This window comes from Chroicocephalus ridibundus, chromosome 10, assembly GCF_963924245.1.
Source record: "Chroicocephalus ridibundus chromosome 10, bChrRid1.1, whole genome shotgun sequence".
NCBI lineage: Eukaryota > Metazoa > Chordata > Aves > Charadriiformes > Laridae > Chroicocephalus > Chroicocephalus ridibundus.
Genome location: NC_086293.1, coordinates 7,814,789 through 7,836,673, shown reverse-complemented (window position 1 = coordinate 7,836,673; position 21,885 = coordinate 7,814,789). Strand labels below are relative to the sequence as shown.

Below are 21,885 nucleotides of genomic sequence, written 5' to 3'. Positions count from 1 at the left end.
GAGGAAGAAAAGAATATGGAGGCAGTGGAGAAAGGCGATCTGGGAATGAGTATGGAGGTTGGCAGAGCATGGGGAAGTTTCGAACAAAAAGCCTCCAGCTGGGCGCTTCTGGAAGAACGTGTTGATGTTGTCTGGACGCCCCTGAGCTGCGATACCAGCTGAGAGTAGCAGCTGTGTAAACACGGGGCTGGTTGGTGATTCCTAGGGACAAATGTTGCAGAACTGTTCAGGACCTACAGAGTAACCTGAAGGAGAAGTACAGGACAGCCCATGGTGGTACGGACTGGGTAGGCATAAGTGTAGGTAGCTGTCATTTCAAGCACATCTTCAGAGGGGACAGCGAAGCAGGGCAGAGGAGCAGCTTACCTGAAAGCATTTCAGAAAGGCATTTGCATCCTTTCTGGTCTTGCTTCAGGAGGAACCCCGTGTCCTGTGCTGGTGAGCCACAGGGTGCTGTGGGGACAGTCAGCTGCTGGGAAACACAAGTCCTGCATTGCGTTACTGCTGGCTGAGAGAGGGCTTGAAAAGCTCACGAGGTTCAGCTTGTCAGAGACCAAATGTAGAGGTGACCATGCCAGCACATGCTTTTCGCTCCTGTAAACTTCAAACAATTGGATTTTTTGTAGAACATTTACTCCTCCTAGCTATGGTTGTTGGACCTGAAGTTGAAACATATGGAGGGAAGACTTTGGCCCGTGTTAAATGTGATAAATACAAGATCCTTTGTTATAATAAACCAATTAATCAAGACTGCTGCGGTAGAAAACCTGGTGAGTTGCTGGTAGCTCATGACCCCTGAGCGAGAGCTCTCGGTGATCCCGGGCCTTTCAGCCAACAGATATGGTATGGCCCCCTCAGTTTCTCAATGGGATTTTACAAAGATTCTGCACATCTCAGGGCTTAATCCCAACATGGAAAAAGAGTGGGGCTGATCAGAGATCATTAATGCTTTAGGAAGAGCTGCCAAAGAGGAAAAACTGTTGTGAGCCTTTTGGGTAAATGGTAGAAGCTATTTTCAGCTCCTGTGCCTCAGTGCTGTGCTGTTGTATCTGCTGGCCAACAAGTGCCTGTAAGTGCCCCTGCCCTTGCAGGGGAAAGCTTCCTCAGCATCTTCAGTCAGTCTGCAGCCACCAGGAAACGTTAGTAGCCAAGACCTCTGAGTCTCTGCAGAGATGCTGGCTGAAAGGCACATGTATCAGAGTCATGCTGGCCAAACGCAGGCCCTAAAACCTGTCCCCAAAGATTCACTCCTCATCCCCTCAAAAGATACTGCAGAGTGTTATGAATCTGGCCCAAAATTTCTGTTCAAGCTGCTGTAACAAAGTGACAAAGTTTCCTCGAAGCCAGGGGCCCCCTTGTGTCGTGTGGCGGTGACCAGCTCGTTGCTGGATAGTTGGGATTTGCGGTGCCCTGGAGACGGGTGGGAAATGGGGTCTGGCCCTCTGGGACCTTACGCCGTGTCAAACACAGTAACTTGCCTGGCCTTTGTTTGGAGTTTGTCAAAACTGCAGGACAGGTTAGATGCATGTTTTTGACCAGGATTTTGAAGTTAAATGCCTGTAATGATACGTACAAAATACATTGTTCTGGTGCAAAGTGAAACTTGTGGAGGGCTTAAACGCAAAGTCTGTGACCACTCTCCCAGGGAGCAGGAACGTGTATGTGTGTAAACTGGGAGGCTTGAGATTGGTGGGATCTCCAAAAAGGTGTTTTAGTAGCCGGGCTTCCTTTCGGCGTTTTATTAACACATCTGAGCCTGGACTCTTCCTCATACTCCTTCATTCCTGCCAAGGAAACACAGACTAGGGTTTGGGGACAGAGGTCCCTGTCTGTCTCTCTGTCTGCCATGTGTGCGCTTCTTAGCAGCCACTGCTCATCAGCGTTCGTGTTTTGAGACTCTGGCTGACGGTGGCCAAGCCCCTGCTCCAAGGGGCTTGGGCTCTTAGCAGGCAAGATGACCAGCGAGATGTGAATTTTTTCCTTTTCTCTTCAACAGAAGTGCTAATTGTGTGGCTGGCTGGGAGCACGCAGGAACAGCAGCACGAGCAGTGGAAGGGAAACCCAGATCTCCCAAGTACCAGACCAGCAGCTCCTCCAAGGATCACGGGTTTTGCTCTGGTTGCTGCATGATGCTCAACTACCCTGTTCCTGAAGTGGGGCGAGTGCTTGCTGCAGCTGATGGAGAAAACTTCGGCGTTTTGGAGGTGAGTTGCTCAAGCAGACTTTTCTTCTCAGCGTTTCCTTCTAGGTAACTCTGGAAATTTGGGACTTTTGGTCTGTGAGGTTGAATTTCAGCTTTAAAAGATCATATGAAATCACTTTTTTTTTTTTCCTACAAACTAACTGTGAAACTATAGACACTGGATGGCTTCGAGAGGTTATTAAGAATTACCTGCTACCACAAATAACATCCAGAAAATGAGTGAAATTCTGGTGTTTTCCATAGCTCTGCGTGCAAAGTCGGTGGCAGAATCAAGCTGTTAGTTAAACCTTGTCGACTTCAGGAAAAGAATGTGAAAGCAACTTGATAACTTTATTTTTTGATGGGTTTCTATTTTGTCTGAATCAAGCCTTGCTGAGGTTTGCACTGTTGCTGTTGCAGCAGAATCGATAGCGGGTGGCCTCTGCATGCAGACAGGTCTGGTTGTGGGGAAGATTTCAACCTGCTTGTGCATCCGAGGGTACCGTTTTCACACGGATGTGCTAGCCACCCTGGCACTGCTTCTCTCCTGCATTCTCCATTTTGTGTGGCTTTGGTAAAAGCTTCTTCCCCCCCCCCCCCCCACTGCTAGCTCAGAGTTTGTGGCGATTTTTGTATTGTTTCAGTGGTTTTTCACCCACCACGTAAATATCTGTATGTTTGAGTCAGGACTGAAACCTCTAGGAAGAAGGGGAGAGATACACACACCAGACTGCAATCAACCCTGATCTATATGTGCTGTTGGTTGTAATGGTCTTTATATGACATAGTATCGGGTAATCGTAAACAGCTGGTGTTTCATAGGGGTGTCTCTGTCCCATATTGACACCCCCCCCTTGCCACAGAAAATCAATGTCTTATACTGAAAAAACAGATGGGGACTCAGAAAATTTTTTTTGACCATGATGTGAAAACCCACAAGCGTGCAGTGAAGTCTTCCCCTCTGCCATACACTACCAGCAGCTCCTAGGGTGGAGAGTTTCTGAAGGGTCAGCTCTGCTCGGAGCGTTGAGAAGCAGATGGCTCAGCTTCATGGGCCGCACACGTTGGGAGTGATGGTGGCTCAGTCGTTTATGACACTCAGTCCCTTGAGGTTGTTTTGCAACAGTGTTATTGAAAATATATTTCTGGAAGTTGTGTGAAACTGCTAAAAGAGATTGTAGGTGTTGGACAAACTGAGGGATCTGAAGCAGCGAAACCCTGGGGCTCTGGTTTAACATCAAGCCAGTGCTGCTACTAGCCCTCACTGCAAGGTGTATTTGGGACATGCACTGTAGACAACAGTTGTGCATGGTGAATCATGAGCATCCGGTGAGCTATCTAGGGGTGAGAAATCCACCCTGTGTTTGGCAATATAATATATCACAGGCTTTGTGTGGCTGGAGGGCATTAGTGGAAACGCAGGTGACAATGGTAGGAAGGAGCCTCTGCAGATCCATGTTAGTGCCAACGGTAGGGACCTCTCAACTGCTCAGAACTGATGCTGCTAAAAAGTCTGGAGTCTGGGAGCAAGGCCAGAGGCTCTGTGCCGAGGAGGAAGCGCAGGTCTCTAAATTCGGGTGCTATGTTTTCTGCTGGATAGCAACAAGCCTGGCCTTGAAGAGCCTGCAGAGAGCAGCGGGGAGGAAGGTCTTGCATGGCAGTACATCTCTGGAGCTCCATTGCAGCCTCGGTGTGCCTTGATCATCACCGTGCCAAAGGCTCAACTTTGTGAGTAGGAACTGAGGGTCTCCCACCGTCCCCTTCTCCAGAACGAGCCACCTGTCTGGCTCACAAATGCTCTACATCACCTGCTAATGAAGCAGATGGCAGAGGAGATGTAGGAGGAGATGCTGGTAGGAGTTCCTACTCAAGGCCATATCAGATACCACTGGGGGGTTAATGTGGCTGTGATGACCTGCCATAGTGTTTGGGTAGCACCTAGCACCACGGAGATGTGATCCATATCCAGGCCTCCTACAACAATGCACATAAATAACAGTGATTTAATGGAGAGTTACTGTGCTGAGTGGTCCAAGGGCCCCTTATTGCTACAGATGAATGGAGTCTTACAGATGACAATTCATAAATTCTGAGTTATTTACTGCATGTAGCCTGTCCCAAGCAGTAAATCTTATTTTCATTTACCCGAAGTTAATGTCTTTTTAGAAACAATACTGTTGTCTGTGAGCCTTTTAGAAGATGTATCAGTTTGTGAACTCGTGGCTAATGGATGGTTTGGATGGGTTCCAGGACATCAGGAAATCAGTTGTGCCCATTCTGGCTAAACTTGAAAAAAAATGTCAGTGTTTAGTAACACTGTCCAGAGGCAAGTAGAAAGATGAAGCTACAGACAAGCAGGAAGAAAATACTCTCTCCTGCTGCCTCTGGTCTGGGCTATGGGATCAAGCCAGAGAGGTGCTGCGCTGGAAGCCGGAGGGGTTATTACACAGAGCAGGACACCTACCAGCAGGGTGTAGTGAACTGGGAAAACAAATTGGGAAAATCAGTGTAATACTTTGATGCCACAAGTCAGGAAGGGGTTAGAGACTTCAGGCTCAAGGACACAGAAACATATTTTGCACGTGTAAGTTGTATCTGTAGAAAAGTATCTTCCTTGACTACCAGATTGCTTTGCTCCTGCAAAAGCCAAGGGCAGTATTCCTACGGACTGCAGTAGGAAACTTCTATATGCAAATAGTTTTGTCTGGAAACCAGATACATCAGGAGATTTAAAGACCCAGTTCTTAGATCTTTTGCCCCAATAAACTGCTATGAAACAAAACCGAGGCTGCTGCCTGTACCTCTGTTGCCTACAGGTTACAGGGAAGTACTCTCTTTAAACTCTGTTCTCTGAAATAATACACTTTGCAAGATCCATTTTATTCTGTATGAGAAAAGAAATTTGTTGTGAGCACGATCGCTCTGCTTTATGGAGCTAAATGGATTGAGGGTAGCTGTCTGCCCGATGTACTCCTCGGCCGTAATGGAGTCTTCTGACAATGTCAAAAGGAGGTGAGGGAAGAAAGGCAAACCACTTGCATTTTGTACCCCTGTGGATAAAGCAGGACACGATGAACCCATTTCATTCTCAACATGAATGCAGACTTAGAGCATATTGCTCGGTGGTTTTCTTTTTTTTTTCTTTTTTTTTTTTTTTTTCCTAAAAGCCAGTGGTGTGGGTTTTCTTTCTGCACTTGTGAAACATGGGTCACAGATGAGCAATCCCACCAGATAATGTTGTCACTAGCACTTATGTCCAACTGGACTCTTGCAAGTTGTCCTTGCAGCAGTCCTTGGGGCTTTGCATGGTGGCTAATGAATTGTTGACTGCACTGTAAGTGCCCCCCCACCCCCGCCAGGCTGACAAAATGTGGCAAAAGGTACGTTTGTGCAGAAGCGCGTCTTCTGCACCCTATGGTCTCTCCAGGAGCTTGGGTAGGATTTGCTCAGTAGTTCTAACTGGGAAAAAACAGATGCACGATTGCTTGAAGGTGGACATACTTGCCTCTTATTTGGTATTTCAGTGACCTCATTCAGAACATGAAAGTCATGGGTCTTTTTCCTTTTATTGCTGGGAAGGGTTTAAGTTTGAACCTGGTTTTGCTTCGTATTTGTGGGGATTTGTGGGTTGAAGACCCCAGGAGAGCACTTCTTTCCTTCCAGAGCTCTAGTGATCTCATCTATTTGAATCCCTGTTTTCTTTTCTGTTCTTTTTGTACCATGTCTATACAGACTTCAAATGTTTGAAACCCTCAGTGGTTTGCTGCTCAGGTTTTTATAGTCTTATATACCATAATCTTTTCAGTAGTTACATTGAAACCTCTCTGTTTCAAGTGTAACCAAGTGTGAATTACAACCCAGAAGCACATGAATAGACCCTGTATCTAGAAGGAGGCAATTTTTGATACGCCACAAGCAGCAAAGTAGACTTGCATCAGTGGAGTTCCTTGTAATACAGCTACTAATGGTCCTGGTACAGATCTGAGTGTATCAGAGATCAAATTAGGTAGGTGTTAAGGGTGTTATCAGAGATAGCGAGGGTATGGTGAGCATGAAGTATGAATGATCTTCTCCAACCCGACCTAGAAACCCTGCCAATTTGGGTGGTTGTGCAGTGTGTCATGTTCCATGCGGTGGAATTTCTTGTCTAGCTTGAAGACATAGCTGAAAGAAAAAAAAAAAACTGACCTGAGTGAAACTGTTCAAATTTATACACCTTCTCCTCTCTCCTGGGAAAAATAAATTGGCTCCTAAGGAAGGTGTGAATTGCTGAGTCTGAGCTTGTGTTCCCTGATGAGTCCTACCACCTCGGAGACACATCCTGGAGGTCTGCTCTGCCTCCCTGCTCTGCCGGACGAGAAAATCGCTGCCGGGCAGCCTTGCCCAAGTGACTCCCATCTGTCAAACAGTACAATTGAATTTCCTCTCGGCTGACAATTTCTGAGAATTCATCAGCGTGGTCGTTAGAGGGGGTTTCACCCCTTCGCGTGTGGTTTTGCAGTCATTGTTTCAAATGAGCTCAGCCCTGAGTCATTTAGGATTTCTTCAGAGCGTTCATGTTCCAGTGGCCTGGCTGGCAGGCGGGCATTGCTCTTGGAGACAGTGCTCTCTTTCCATGCTCCTCTTGTTGTGTGTGCTAAAGTTGCGTCCCGAGGCCATGAACTCAGTCGAGACCCACCTCATTACAGGCACTGTCCCGGCAAATGGTAAATTATTGGGTTTTTTTCCAGAAGTGATTATAATAAGGAAGGGTAAGACAAAGGGGAATGTGTCATTTCCCCATTATAGATGGCAAAAGGAGGAGAATACCTCTTTTGTAAGAGATGTGCTCAGCTGTCTTAATGGAAGTAATTCATATACTGATGGCAGTAGAAACTGTTTTTACCTGCTGCAGCCTGGTCTCCTTCCAGTGCAAGAAAAGGTGTAGCAGCAGAGACAGCCTGAACACAGTACAAGCAGGAGAGGTTGTTCTGGATGAGATGGACCCCTGTTGGAGGAGTACACGTTGTCTGAAGAGAAGACCCAAAACGCCTTTCCCAAGCCACACAGGAAGGTGAGGGCAGCACCGTTGTCCTAACCCCCTTCTTCCTTTCCCTGCCAGCTGACAAGTTTCACTGGCTTCACTTCTCACACCAAAGCAAATTAAAGCTAAAGAAAACACAACAGCAGGGAAAAGTCCCGTCATCTCACAGCGTGGGTCCCCTGCAGAGAGATATTTTCGACCATTCTGTTTCTTTATTTCCTAATTAGAAGTAATGATGTGTTTTTCGGGTCAACATGACCTCCTTTGCTGTGAAATATTAGACTGGTTTTGACAGTGTAACTAAATATAGGCATGCGCGCGCACGTGTGTATGTGTGCACATGCACTAGCGGGAATAAACACGCAGTGCTCTTCACTTAATTATGAACATACTTTCCTCTGGAGAGCGGGGAGGGAGCGCCTTTGCCTCCAGTTAGGGTTTGTTTTTTGTTTTTTTCAAGTAAGTAGAGAGAAGTTTTCTGAAGAACAGATGGTCTGGAATGAGGAATAGAAATATTTTCAGTCAAAGAGGGGCCGGATGATGTAATAAGCCACAGGAACAAAGTTCAGTTATTTTATGCTCTCATCCAGACCTCAGAGCGAAAATGCCTCTGTTGTTAATTTCAGATTCATCTGCTTTTGAAGGCTGGCTCTGTCTTTAAATGCTATTATAATACACACGGAGCTAAACTGAGCAAATAGCTATTGAGCAATGATGGAAGAATATATTTGTCAGGACTGGAAGTGTAGTGTTTGCAATGCAGATGATAGGCCAGATATGCATTTGATTATTCCGGAGGGAAAAGGGTGTACCTTGAATAACCTTAATGGAGGTCCTCAAAATTCGCATCTGCCTGACTGAACTGTAGTTGGCGTTTGAGTGCTCAATATCTGCTCACAAACGCTTGTAGAGGCATGGCTAGCTCTTAGCTGGTGACTAAATGCTCTCCCGCTCCACTTACATGCATAGCTTCTACTGGTGAGGGCTTGTAAATGTGCATGTCCCCACCGTGGGCCGTTAGGGACCTCTTCATGCTTCCATGGGCAAACCAGTGAGAAGCAGACACGATGCCCACTCTTGCAAGGTCAACTCCTTTGGTCATGTTAGTTATTATCATTTGTACTTTTTGAGAGAAATGCTAATGAAATGCTTGTTGTCATCCTGAGTCATAGACTCTTTGGGCAAGGTTAAGTGTCAACAGGCTTGTGTTGCGTCCCACCAGGCAGAAGAGAGCCTTGTGCAAGGCCAAGACAGAAGGAAGAGGAGGAGAGGGCAACGGAGACCCTGCTGGGTGCAATTTGATACCTCCAGTGATGACGAATGGCTGTGAGAGTTAAAATGACACTGATTGGAGCTGCTGGTGGTGACCACTTTGCACTCAAGGTGGTCAGGCAGCAGCTCTTGAGGGAACCTGAGCAGGCTTCGCTTCTCTTAGCTCAGAGCACAGAGCTGGGATGTAGCTCTGTGAAGTGCCAGTGTCCCAGAGCTGGCTCAGAGGAGCGAGGTAGCGGTATTGGAATGGTAAGAGGCTGTAGGAAGTGCAGAAACTCTTGCAGTGGGTCTGAGCATGGAGATCAGGCCCACAACTGATGTGTGCTGAGAAAGGTGGGGAAGCATGTGTGACAATCACCTGGTGGCTCTGATGAGAGAAAATGAGGATAAGAAGTGCTGCAAAGGATGCTCGGGAAGACTGTTTGAAATGCAGCTTTCAGGGGTGGTTACATACCTGCAGAAGCATCCTCTCTGCCTCTACAAAGATACTTTTCAGGACTTCATTAATTTATATTTCAATTGGAATAAAATCCATGCTGTTTATTTCAGTATTGATCAAATTGGTATTAGTCACTTGGGCAGTGCTGTGCACGAGTCCTGGTTATGTTCTGGTTAACTCCCTTCAGAGACACCAGTGTTGCCTGTGAATCAAGCAGAACAATTTATTCACGAAGAGAAGCCTAATGGATGGTTTGGACAGCCTCCAAAAGCACAGCTCTCCCTATCTGAACAGCCTGAAACGTTTCAGCACTTGAAAACAAAATCCAGAGATGGGCATGGCTGAGAGCCGCACGAAAACTGACAGCCTGAGATTGCTTTTTCCTTTCTCTGCTTCCTCAGCGTCTCAGGACAACTTGACTCCTAGGAGGGAAGTATTTGGGAATCCAAATCCAGCCCAAATGGCACTGCCCCAAATCCACAGCTTTACATTCTAAACTTCAAGGGTTGAGGTCTAGAAAGCTTCTGAAAAAGCACTGTGATGCCTTACAGGTGCAATGCGTCCTGGGCCCCTGCCTGGCTTTACTTAGCTTTATTTGAGTTAGCACGTCCTAAAGTCTGAAGTGACTGTGAGATCTGAAAAAAATTAGAATGCAGGGCAATTTGAGACATGGCTAAAGGGAGCTTTTCGTTGGTACAGGGTGGTTTTAGCTGTGATTACAAAAATAGTTAAGTCCAGTAAAAATTAACCTGAAAGTGTACCTGGAATGGGGGTTTTAGGGTGCAGTGGGTTGACCCCAACCAGCAGCTAAACACTCATCTGGCCACTTACTCACTCCCCCCACAGTGGGACGGGGGTGAGGATTGGAAGAACAAAAGTGAGAAAAATTCCAGGGTCAAGATAAAGACAGTTTAATAAGTGAAGGGGAAAAAAAAAAAAAAGTGGGAGGGTGGGGGTGGCGAGGAAACCCCAAAGAGCAAGTGCTGCAAAGGCGGTCATTCACCACCTTCCATCAGCAGACCAATGCCCAGCCAGTCTCTGAGCGATACCTTGGGACCAAAGGGAGGGTTAGTCCTTCCACCTGTGTCCGCTCCCAGCCTCTTGCCCACCCCCAACCTACTCACTGTGGGGGGCAGAGCGAGAACAAAGGAAGGTCTTAATGCTCTGTGAGCACTGTTCAGCAGGAGCTAGAACATCGGTGTGATATCAACACTGATGAAGTCACAAATCTAAAACACAGCACCATACGGGCTGCTAAGAAGAAAATTAACTCCATCCCAGCCATATCCTATGCATAGGGTTTTAGAAGGGAGAGGGGCTTTGTCAGATGCATGTCTCATGAAGTCAACAGGAGCTGGGGAAGCGGAATCAAGAGGCTACATCACGCTTCCCAAAATGGCAGTAAGAAGACACTATTAGCTGCAGGCCTGGACACAAAGCCACTTTCAGCAATTCCAGCAGTGATTTTGGTTGGTGATAGTCACCCATGATACATGGCACAAGACAGGAGATAGAAAAGCAATTAGTTCATGAGTTCAGAGGATGGAGTTTGCTTGGGTGATGGCAGTAGCATCCACTTCTGAAGGCCGCAGTGCACCCAGGCTTCCAGGATCAGTGTTTGCACTTCTCTTCTGCCCAGACAAAGACATGCCGTCAGCCAACCAGAGAAAAATGCTTTGTAAGGGAAGGAAGCCGGATGTTTCCTAAGGTCCTGCAAGTGGGTTGTTTCCTATGGAACCCCGTTTTTGGCTGGGAGGGTTGACTTGGGGAATGTCAATTTGAGATGCTGTTTGTGGAGCATGCACTGTCCCTTTGTGGCAATGTAGCTTGAGCTCGTCTGGATGATGCATGCGTTTCTGGTGGTGCGGTATGTGAGCATATTGGACGGTGAGGCAACACGGGGCTGTGGTTCCTTCATGTGTTTTTGCTAGGAGAGTTTGTGCTGTGAGTGTTGAGAGAGCTTGAAAACTCGCTTGGTCAAAGCGGAGAGAATCACTGTGCCCACTCTGTCACAATCATCAATCTGTGAGTTAGTGCTGGCTGGTGCGGGCGTCTCATCTTAGAAATTGTCATAACTGGGCACTGATGGTCATTTATCCTTGCACAGTTTTGTTAGAAAAATGCCAAGTGGGTACAAAGCGCTTCCGAGCGAGAATACAGCAGTGATGGTTGTGTGACATTGCAGTAGTACGCAAGTGGAGAAATCTTTACCCAGACATTGTAAGGGCTCCTTAGAAGCCAAGATGCGTCTGCTGCTCCATCCTTTGGCTGCAGATGGAAAAGACCCTCATGTGCTAAGTGCAAATTCCATAGAAGGAGACAGATAGCATCGGCAGAAGCACACATCAACAGGAAATGCATACAGGAGAAAGGGCAGGTATGTGGTATGAAGTCTTGAATAGCTGCCAAAAAGCTGATCGATGTATTTAATCACTCAGAGGAATCCCAGAGCCTGTGTGGTACAGCGAGGGTCCCTCGAGATGGAAGCGTTACTGCCTGTAAGTAATGTTCCTGTTTACTCCCACTGATGCTTTATGTAACAATCCTGCTCTGCCCCTGACTGCCTGTCAGATCCAAAATAACTTTCCTTCTGATGGATGCCTCCATGCTGGAGGGGAATTGTGGGGATTTGCAGTATGAAATGGCCAGCAGCAAGAACAGGTATTCTCTCTGTGCTGACTTCTAGAGGCACACGGAGGCTTGAAGGTGGACGATGAAGATTCAGGCACTAAACGCTGCATTTTTTTCCCAGATGTTTCTTTACCTGAAATAAGGATTATGAGAACAAGAGTCTTTTCTCTGGGAGAGAGACTCTGTGATCAGTCAGATGCTTCCATGAGTTTTGCATTAAAATACAGAGTAGAAATCCTAACATAATAATCTCAGCTGCTCTTTTTTCTGACTTCCTTGCCATGTTGTATTTTCATTAAGTTGTGGAAGGCAAGGCTAGGGAGATGATGCGAAGGCCAATGTCCAAGCCGCGTCCATAGTATTGAAGAACTGATGATTATATTCCAGCTGCCCTTGACCTAAACCCCTAATCAACCAGTCATGTTGCAGCGGCAAATGGAGGGATATTTAAATTGCCTTGAATCATTTAAAAAAACAAAAACAACCAACCACAACCTTTTTAGTCCCCATCTGCAGATAAAGCTGTATATTTTTCCTCCTTTATGAGAGGCGGAAGGGGGAAGCACTGTTGGAGAGACGCCATGGGACACATCGTGTTGTGGGGCAGAACATGAAAATTGCAGCAGCATCTTAAAACAATTCAAGGTGTCAGCAGCCAAGTTCCTACCAGGAATGCTGCTTTGATGATGCAGCAAGCTAATCTTCTAGGACTTGCTGAGGTCATGGCTCAGCTCGCATTTAATGAACAGCAAAGTTTGTGGTAAAGAGGTAGGCTCTGATTCTTTTCAAATCTTTTACCTTGCTCTGAGATTTACCAGGGCAAAACTCACCCTGAATCATTTTGGGTCATCCCCCTTGACTGTTAAATAGAGGAAGAGAAGCAGCAGCTAAAACTTGACCTTGTTTAGAAGAACTGTAATTATTTATGTCCTTTTTATGGACTGCTGCTGCCAGCAGCTTTCTCTCACTTTGCGGTTGTGGGTCACAGTGCCTGCTGCTGATGTGTGTTCAGCTGGGCAAATATCGCATGCCATATTCCATGAATATATTCCCTTGATCAGAAATCAGAATTTCTTTCAGCTGTGTTTATTTCTCTCTTCATCTGCTCTGTTTCCATCCGTCCGTCCATCCACCATAACCCCACCAGTAAGACCTACTGCTCAGTTTTTCTCAAGACTAACACAGTCTGAAAATGCAGTTGCTTTTCATTTTACACGTGTGACTTAGACCTCTCAAAGTTGTGTTTTCGTCCCCCTTCCTCATGTCTTCCCAGTAAGCTGTTTTGAGATGTGTCAAGGGATAAACCTAAGTTGCGTTTGTCTGTTACAAAAAATCTGAGGTCTTGGCTATGCTGTGAACACCTGCCCAAAACAGGACACCAAAGGCCATTACACCCACCAAATGTCTCCTCACTGGGACATAGCTGTGCTTTGTACTGTCAGGATGTAAAGGAAAAAAATATACCTTTGTGTGGACACAGACATACAGCACAACACAAGTTATCTTTGTTTAGAAAAAAAAAAAAAAGGGTGGGGGGGGGTTGCTGGTATAACCATATCTACACACGGGATTGCTGCCAGCACAGCTCCATCAGAGGAGGATCACACCTCTTCATATCCCTGCCTTGCAGAGGTATGCTGGCAGAAATGCTTGTGCATACGTCACCAGTTGTTGCCTGATTTTTCTCTTTAAAAGGACTCTGCTGATGGGAAGCAGGGGGAGCGAGAGACCTGGCCTGAATTCCTTCACTTCACTTGCAGAATAGCTCCCGTGGGAGAGAAGAGACTAATAAATGGGGTGTGAGTTTGAGATACTGGTCCCCTGACAAAAATACGCATCGGCTGAAATGGTGTGAATCCAGGCTGCTCTTGTCTCTCTGGTATTGTGTCAGTAACGTGATTCTCATTACGGCTGGAGCAGAGCCATGCAAGTTTTGTCCTTAGTGGGAGAAGGGAGACATTGTGTGGTCACAGCTCTCTAGGGCAATCCTGAAATTCATCCTTGCTTCAAGGCTGCATTGGCTGTTTCAAGCTTGCTGGTGGCCGCCTGACACTATTGAATTTAGCAGAATCAAAGAAACCACCTGCAAAATCACCCAGTGACCCAGTTTCCCATTGAAAAGGCATCTGGAACTAAGCTTGCTTTGGATACATGTTAATTTTTCATATTATAATGTATTTATGGTCATGCTGAGCTAGTCCTACATGAAGTGTAGGGTAAGGCCCGCTCCTGCCCCAGGCAGCTCAGAGTCAGGAACCGCAATCAGTGAATCATTGATGTAGGACTGAACGTATCGTCAAAGTAGTCCGGTTTTCCTACTTCCTTCACCACACAGGCAAATCCACAGTGTTACCAAAGTTCCTCTCATGCTCTTTGACTCCTCTCCAACCTCTGACGTGGACTATTTGCTCTCGAGCAGTGAGCTGGGAGGTGGCTGTCCATGCTGTCTGCAAAGGAGATATTTTCCTGCTGGTATCTCGCAGCTTCAGCCTTGGAGCACCAGGAACCTGAAGCCATTTGTTCCTAAGTGTGTCTTCTCATTACCGCGCCAACATCTAAACCCTTTCTTTGATCCCACCAATATCCCAATGCCAGAGAACCTTTCCTGCAGTTGTTTCTATAGTTGAACCTGTGAAAGTCATTTTACCTGGTTTCTTTGATGCACCAAAGTGTTCCTTAAATCCACCTGTTCTTGCACTTAAGGTCTGGTCAAGTGCTGTGTAATGTTCAACTTGTATCTCAGGTTTCATGACACAGGGTTTGTATTCAGTTAACTCCAGTTTGGATGCCTGTAAAATTCCCAATATGCAAATGTCCTAAACTTGTCAAATTTGGACTGGAAATCTCATTAGAGCAGGCTTTTGTGTGCTGTGTCCCTGACTTCGCTTCCAAATAAGCTGTCTTCAAACTACTTTATGGTAGTTCTCTTGGGATTTTTGCTTTTCTGTTCTTGCCTTTCCCCAGAACAGGAGGAAAAAGAAGAGGAAGAAGAAAGGTAAAAAATATGCTGGAAAATGACAAATGTGAAGATAATTTGCATATGTGAATTTTTTTCCAGCCTTCTGCACAGGTTCGCTTCAGATCAAAGTTCAGGTCATTCCCCAGTGCCTGAGGTTTTTTATTTTCCATGTTTGCGGCACAGAGGATGGTGGAACTAATATGAAGTGATGCCAATGCCTGTTTGGACGTTACTTGGATCCGTAAAAATGTGCTCAGTGTTTTCCAAGTATAAAAAAGCCAAAAGAAACCACCTTGAGGTACCGTGCGATGTTATTTGCTTTGACCCAGGATAACTAAAATGAAAGGTCTCTCTGAATGCAGGGTGTTCAAAACCATCCTAGTTTTTTACATATATGTGTGAGGAAGGAAATGTGTTTATGGGGCACGCTGAGCTTCAGCTTGTGTATTTGCTTCTGCCCATCTGTGTGTCCACGCAGAATTTACTGAGTTTCTCTAGTCCAACTTTTAAAGGTGGCCAAATAGAGAGCTCATCTTCCAAATTACCCAAATTGAACCTTTTGTTGGAAATGTGAGTAAGCAGGGCCAGGGCTGGGAGGCTCCTTCCAGACAGGCTCGCTGGTCAAGTGCAGTCTCCTAGGTTAAATACGGGGTGGGGGGGCAGTTGGAGCCCTGTGAGGTGCTGCTACAGCTGGTCGTTCAACCACAATGTACCATGTAATTCAAATATAAATATGAAATGGAGCTGCTGTTATTTCTAGCTCTTCACGGTCTTGTTCTTGTCCACAAGGTTCTTGCGCCAGGGCAGTTTGAGGCTGGACCCACGAATGCCAGTATCGATGGGCAGTGCTCAGCTGGATTGAAACCTCGGAGCTGCTCTGCGCTTCATCTTGCCTAAAACAGGAATAACTCTACTTTTTCTTCCTATGTGCTTTCCATGGTACAATGCTGTGAGATCCATGGATGAACCACTTCGGAATCAGCACTTTGTGCAAATACCAGGCTGATAAGCTGGGGAACTGTTAGCTGGTGGACAAACATCTCAGGAGGTATCTGTGTAGTTCTCAGCCTTGTGCTGGGGTTGACAGTTTTTGCCTATCCTATTTTCCCACCATACCTGCTGGCTTGGGGGTAATGAGAGAAGTGGAGGGGTGAAACACTGGGCCTAGCCCTGACTGTTGAGCACAGTCTCAGTTTCAGCTATTTGGAGATCAACGTAGCAGCTGCTGGTATACTAAGACATTAACGGGCACCAATACCCTGCCTAACCTCCACTCATTCTCCTAAGAGCACTTGGCGTGGGGATGTGTCACTTGGGGTTCAGCTAGACAGAGCAAAGAGAAACAGTAATAATGGAAGAAAGGAAGGATGCAGAACTAAGATGTGAGAGGAGAAGAGGTCTCCATGAGCAGGATGTGCACTGGTAGAACAGGTATGATTATACGCAGGAGCACGTTGGACATCTATGAATCAACTACATAGGTGACATGAATTGAAACAGAAGAAAAGCTGAGCACGTAGATCACGACACCAGGATGGGAAAGCAGGTACGCTCATAGGTTTGACATTCTCTCCACCAGCTCCTAGCGGAGTTTTAAGTGGCAGTCACTGAAAATGAGATGCCCTTGCTCACCCTCTGTGATGCCTGAGAACTCAGTCCTGAGTGTGAATGCAGGTTCTATCTTTGATGTGTAAGAACAAGCTTCGTTCTCGTCGTGCTGGCTGACTTAGGCAGCTGTGATCAGAGCCCCCCTTGGCTCTGCATTAACACAGACAGCGTCTGCAAAAGTACAGTATTGTGCAGATACCTGCAACTTGCAGGTGGACACCTGTGTACAGAGGAATATCCATGTCTGTCCAGACTGTCCAAGCCCAAGGCTCAACTGGCAGATTATTCTTCCTGTTTAAAAATTGCATCGCCCGTCCCCTTGCCCAGCCGGAGGAGGAACATCTCTCCTCCTCACTGCAATGGTTTACAGGATTGACGGCCTTCTCCCGCCCCCATGCTGGCCTACTTTGGCTTTGGGTTTAATCTGGCCTTACTTGAACAGCCTGTTTTTCTCATGCAGGGGGTTGCCAGGGGGCTGGGGACGAATGCCTAAACTCTTCGAGCATTTCTGAGTGTGAAACACGTAACTCCGTCTGTGTTCAGGGATGCTCGCTGTACCTGTTACTGAAGTTCAAAACAATCCCAGCCCTGGCCTGACACAAATAAAGGTGTCTAATCTAATTGCTGCTCCCTGCTGCAGGGATTACTTGTCCTTGGCGTGCTGGGACTCACATCTGGTGACACTCGCCCCGTTTAATCCCGGGGATGTTATCCCTGCCACGGGAGGGGCTCCCCAGGCAGCCATCTGTGCTCTGCCCACCTTGACATTGCCTCTCCCCTGGCATCCCCTCGTGACTGAGTGAAGCAGGGAGGATTAAAAGCAGGAGTAATATGGCTATGGAATAGCAGGTCACTCTGACAGCGGTGGGAAGGTCTAGTTGGATTGAGTTTTTGGCTTTTAAATGAAAGAGGCACTAGGTTGCTGTTTCGTACAGAAGCCATTAATTAGCAATTAGTGGCTCGCTGGGCCAAACTCAAGGCTTTGCCTATCCAGTTTAGTACACCCCAAATTGCTCCGATATCTTGATATGCACTGGGAGGATAGGCCCTTGGCTTTTTAAAAATTTTATTCTTTTTATCCCAAGCTACAGGAGCTTTTGGTTTTAAACCTGGAGGGTCCTTATTTGCGATTGCTACTTGTGATGCAAACAGCAGTCCTCAGGCATGTGCGCGCCGCCCGTGTGGGTTAATAGCTAAATCTGAACAGTGTCCTCTGCTGTCTGTGCGCTAGGGCGTACTCTCAAGTGCTTCTAGCTTTATTTTACAACCACAATTTCTTCTAAACTTAGCAGAGCATACACTTTGTCAGGAACTGTTTCCATGCCAAGTTTCAGGTTTCAAAGTAATGCCATTTTTGAGCTATCCCCTACTTCTTTCCTTCTGTGTCTCCCTCTCACTTGCACACAAAACTTTCTTTTTAGTGTAGGAAATTATATTTTTTCCACACGTTCGTAACTTAAAACATCTGAAGAGGTTTTTCTCCAAGTTTATATTTAAAAGAAATAATGAAAGCCAACACTGGCAGAGAAAGCAGTGTGAAAAGTTGCAGCTCAGAAAATCCAGGAACATTATGGGCATTTGCAGAGGAGGACTAAAATGGAAGTCCTTGCAGCCTGCCTTAGCAGGAATCCGTATGCAATATTCAATAAGATTATGGCTGCTGTAGCACAGAGTAGTACTCCTGTTTGGGCAACTTAATACGCTTTATAGAGCGATGAGAATTACTTGCTGGCAGTCCAGTCGGTGGTTGCGATCCAGCATCTTCAAAAGCACTGCGAAGGCTGAGCATTTATATATTTGCAGATTTAACCGGGAGGGTTGTGCTGTGAGTTTCTGGGCCGTTAACAGTTACAAACGTCTGGGCTTTCTTCATAGTAGCATCATCAAGTCAGCAGCCTTTTGGACAACTCCATCTGGCCTGGCAGAATCTTCCACCATTCTGTGACGTGGTGGGATTTATTTACTGGCTGTCCCCCTGAAGAAAACCGGTGTAATATCGGCTGGGTCTAGGTTGTCTAGAGGCTGGTAGGCCCAATTTAAATCTATGTTTCAGAGGAGTGCTCTTAATCTATGCCTAGACATAGCATAGACGTTCCTATATCTTCACTCTAGTTGAGGAATAGCATTAGATTTTGGTGACCGTGTGGCTGCTGGTCAAGGCAACGAGCTAGAGTTTGACTTTCCTCAGAAAGTGAAGTTTCTCCACTTTAATATCTCATGAGCCAGACGCTGCCATCTCCTACAGATTTTCCTCCCCTCCCACCCTGTCCTCTGAAGCCCCCCAGCAGTTGTTTTATCAGCAATGATGTACACACGGGTTTCAAAATGGGCACATCTTTTGTGGATTTTTCTGACCTCTGGCACAAAGTTACTCTTTCATGCACTGCACAGTTGGCTACGTGGCAGAAAGTGAGAGATCTGTAAGACAAGACTAGGAAATAGGTCTTGGACTAGGACATACATCTTCTGCTTGCTTTTTATATAACAGAAAGGGTTTTCAGCTGTAGTCCATAATTCTGGGACCAGGGTGACAACTTGCCTCCACAGAAGGAGCCAGCCATCTCACAGATCTAATGCTCCTAAGTGTCCCTAGTTTATGTTTCGCTCTGGAGATCTCAAACCTACCAAATTACCTTCTGTGGTGCTGTTAGGACTTGTGAGTGCAGAGTTATGGATTCATTGGTGTGTAAGAGGATTTGAGGTGCTACGCAGTTAATCCTGGCTGTAATGCCAACTACAGTGACAAGTTGGCCAGCCTCCTCTTTGGCGACGTCCTTGCCTGTTTCCAAATCCAAATGTTATGTCCGGCTTGAATCTTTGTGATCAGGTAAATTAAATTCTTAGGTCTAAACAGTGCAGGAATCTGTAAAAATGAAGAAGAGTAGGATCTAAACTGGCCTCATTTCAGCTTATCTTTTTGTCTAAACAAGCTTCAGCTGGGAAAGCGGCAGACCTTCTGGGACCAAATTGTAGGTTCACTGGCCTGAAAGGGATGATTTGACGTTTCATCTTTAGGCCTGGCAGGATTTGTTTGGGTGCAACCCGTCTATTATGCATGAGCATGAAAGATCCCGTGTACTTTCCATAAAAATCTTCCTCAGCTTGGGACTGTTTCAGACTTTTGGCCATGGAAGTATTTGTAAATTTAAAAACAATCTGCTGATTTTCTTTAAACCAGCCTTGTTTGGTGTGTTTCTCAGTTTTGTACTGCTTTGAGTTGTGCGTGGGCACTGTATTTAAAAAAAAAAAAAAAAAAAGGAAAATCCAAGGATATTGTTATCACCAGAGAAAAACTAGAAGCGGTGCCATGGTGTAGTAAATGCTGTGTAAACCCAGAGTAACAAAATGTTCTTTCATTTACCACCTACCATAACACAAAGCGGTGGTTTTGGGTGTCAATACTGGTGCGTACCGTGCACAGCGCGCAGCTCCTGCCGCAACCTGATGAAATGCTGCCCGTTGTTGTTTATAAGCTTGCGTTTTTGGGACATGCCAGGTTAGATACAGGAGACTTCTTTGTGGCTTAGCATCCGTAAACAGCCTCGTTTGCTTTGGCCTCTCTGCCGATTGACATCTGCCCCTTGCTAATTGCGCACAGATTAAAAGGTGATCACCCAGCTACTTATCTTTACAGTCCAGGTGGCGGTGCCAGGCGGTGTGTGTTTAACATGCCAGGAGAGCTGGGACCCTCTTGTCCCACACCAGTCACCCTTGGTCACCGTGCCCACCGCACAGTTCTATTTCTACTTGTTAAATATACTTAATAAATAAATAGCACCTTCTAAACGCGTAGGCGGGTTGTCTAGCGTGGCGCTGGCCCTTCCAAACACGCTCTGAAGTTGAAACTGTCTGTTCAGCTTGGCCAGGATTTATCATTAGAGCTGTATGGGCTAGAAAGCGTATTTGTGGCCGGCGTGCCAGCTTGCCTGAATAGCCCGCAGTGTAATCTCCCTCTTTCCTTAGTGGGAGGAGCTGCCAAAAATAGCAAGCCAAGAATTTGTCCATGTTATTTCTGGGATTGCACCAGGAATTGACATCAGGAGGAGAGGAGACAAAAAGCAAGCAGTGCGAGAAGTTTAGGGTCCGTGGTGGTTTGGGTTTGGAGGTTGCCTTGGGGCTGCATGGAGGGGGCTGGTGGCCACCTCCTGCGCCTGTGTGCTCCCACGTGCGAGACCCTCCCCAGGCCTTGGGTGGCTTGAACGAGGTGACTTAAGTCTCTGCTCTCTGTTAGGGCAAACGTGCCTGGCCCAGCGCATCGGGCGGAGCTGGGCAGTCCATTTTGTGGACCCATGGAACAATAATGTCCCCTGCAACAGCCGCGGGACTGTGCAAAGAGTGAAGTGTTAGTTCTGCAGCTGAGAAAAGGCATGAATGAGCCCCAGCTGAATCAGCCTTCACAAAAGCCTGTGAATTGAGCTGTGACTTGTCTGTGGAAAGGGCTGTTTGTGCTGCAGGAGACATCACTGCCCTGGACAGCTGGGTGGGATCCCAGGGACAGGGATGGAGACGCTGAGCATGCCTCTGCCGCTGCTGCCCCATACAGAGCCGGATGGCCCCTACATCATGGGATGTTTCTGAGACCAGCTTGAATGAGCCTCCCAGTGAAAAAGTTTTGATTATTGCTGGTTAGCAAAAGGAATATTGAAGGTAATGCTACATTGGTCCTACCTGGTGTTTTCTGTGTTATCTACCCCTTCCTTTCTCCCATACTCTTTGTTTTTAGCATGTATCCATTGGCAGGAGCAGTAATTAGCATCCTAGTCTGCTCCCAGAGCAGCTCCCCTATCACATGCCACCGCTTGCTTGGGAAAAGGGTAGGGGATGTTTAGAAAGCTGAGGTGACCCTGGGCTGAATGATGAGACGTGAGGGAAGAACAGGATATTCTTGTTGGAGAGAGAAGTGAAAGGCGGTCACAGCAAGGAGCGAGGAACTTGGGCTGTTGAATTGACAGTGTAGGAACACGGGCTGCGCATGAATGGTAAATCAGGCTTCGTTAGTGTTGTTGCTGAAATAACCACTTTGTTAGCCCAAATGGATTCATGTCATATGCATTGCGGAAGAGTTCAGAACTGCCTCTATGCGCTAGAGAAAGATCTGTCTCCCTCCAACACAGGCTGTGGGCCAACTCTCTGGCCCGTGATGGAGCTAATTTGGCATCCGAGTCCTGGGTTCAGTGGCACTGGCCTCATAAGGGCCTATTTAACTGCCTGACTTATCTCCAAATAGCTGCTTGTTCACTGCCTGTGGTTGCATTCACCATTATCTTTACTTAATAGCGCATCATACTACAATGAAGAGGCTACTGAGTGTAAGTCCTAGGGAATGAATAAATTGCTGTGTTGCCTGTTATGGGCCAGAAGGAGGAGTTCAGTTGCAGTGCTGGTCCACCCTTGCATCTCTGAAATTTGTCATGCTCTCAAAGTTGGTCCACGTGCTATGTCAGGTGTCCACTTGATCATCCTTGAGGGGGCCAACAAGATTTACCAATGCAGAGAAAATGAGAAATGCATGTTCGGCTCTGGTGATTAATGATGTTATACTGACATCCATTTTAGAAAAGGCCATGTATGGAGCTCAGCACTGCTGCTGCTGTGCTGGGAGATCCATCCTGCTTTGCAGAACTTAGAGTCTAACCAGAGAAGCCAGGCAAAGGACGGTGGTGGTGGGGAAAAGGTGGATGTAAAGGCTCCAAGAGGTAAAACTGCCTTCTCCAAGTCCTGCGTAAGCCAGCAAGCAGGGCTGGGAGTATAAATTTAGGTGTCCCTGTTCG

At 46.6% G+C, this 21,885-nt stretch overlaps 1 long non-coding RNA gene across 1 annotated transcript in view; it reads left to right on the top strand.

The window, feature by feature from the left end:
* Nucleotides 1-21,885, top strand: part of LOC134521464 (uncharacterized) — a 162,194-nt gene that overhangs the window by 56,615 nt on the left and 83,694 nt on the right. The window contains exon 4 of the long non-coding RNA XR_010072769.1: nt 1,997-2,204. This is a non-coding gene — a long non-coding RNA (uncharacterized LOC134521464). The remainder of the gene's footprint in view (nt 1-1,996; nt 2,205-21,885) is intronic.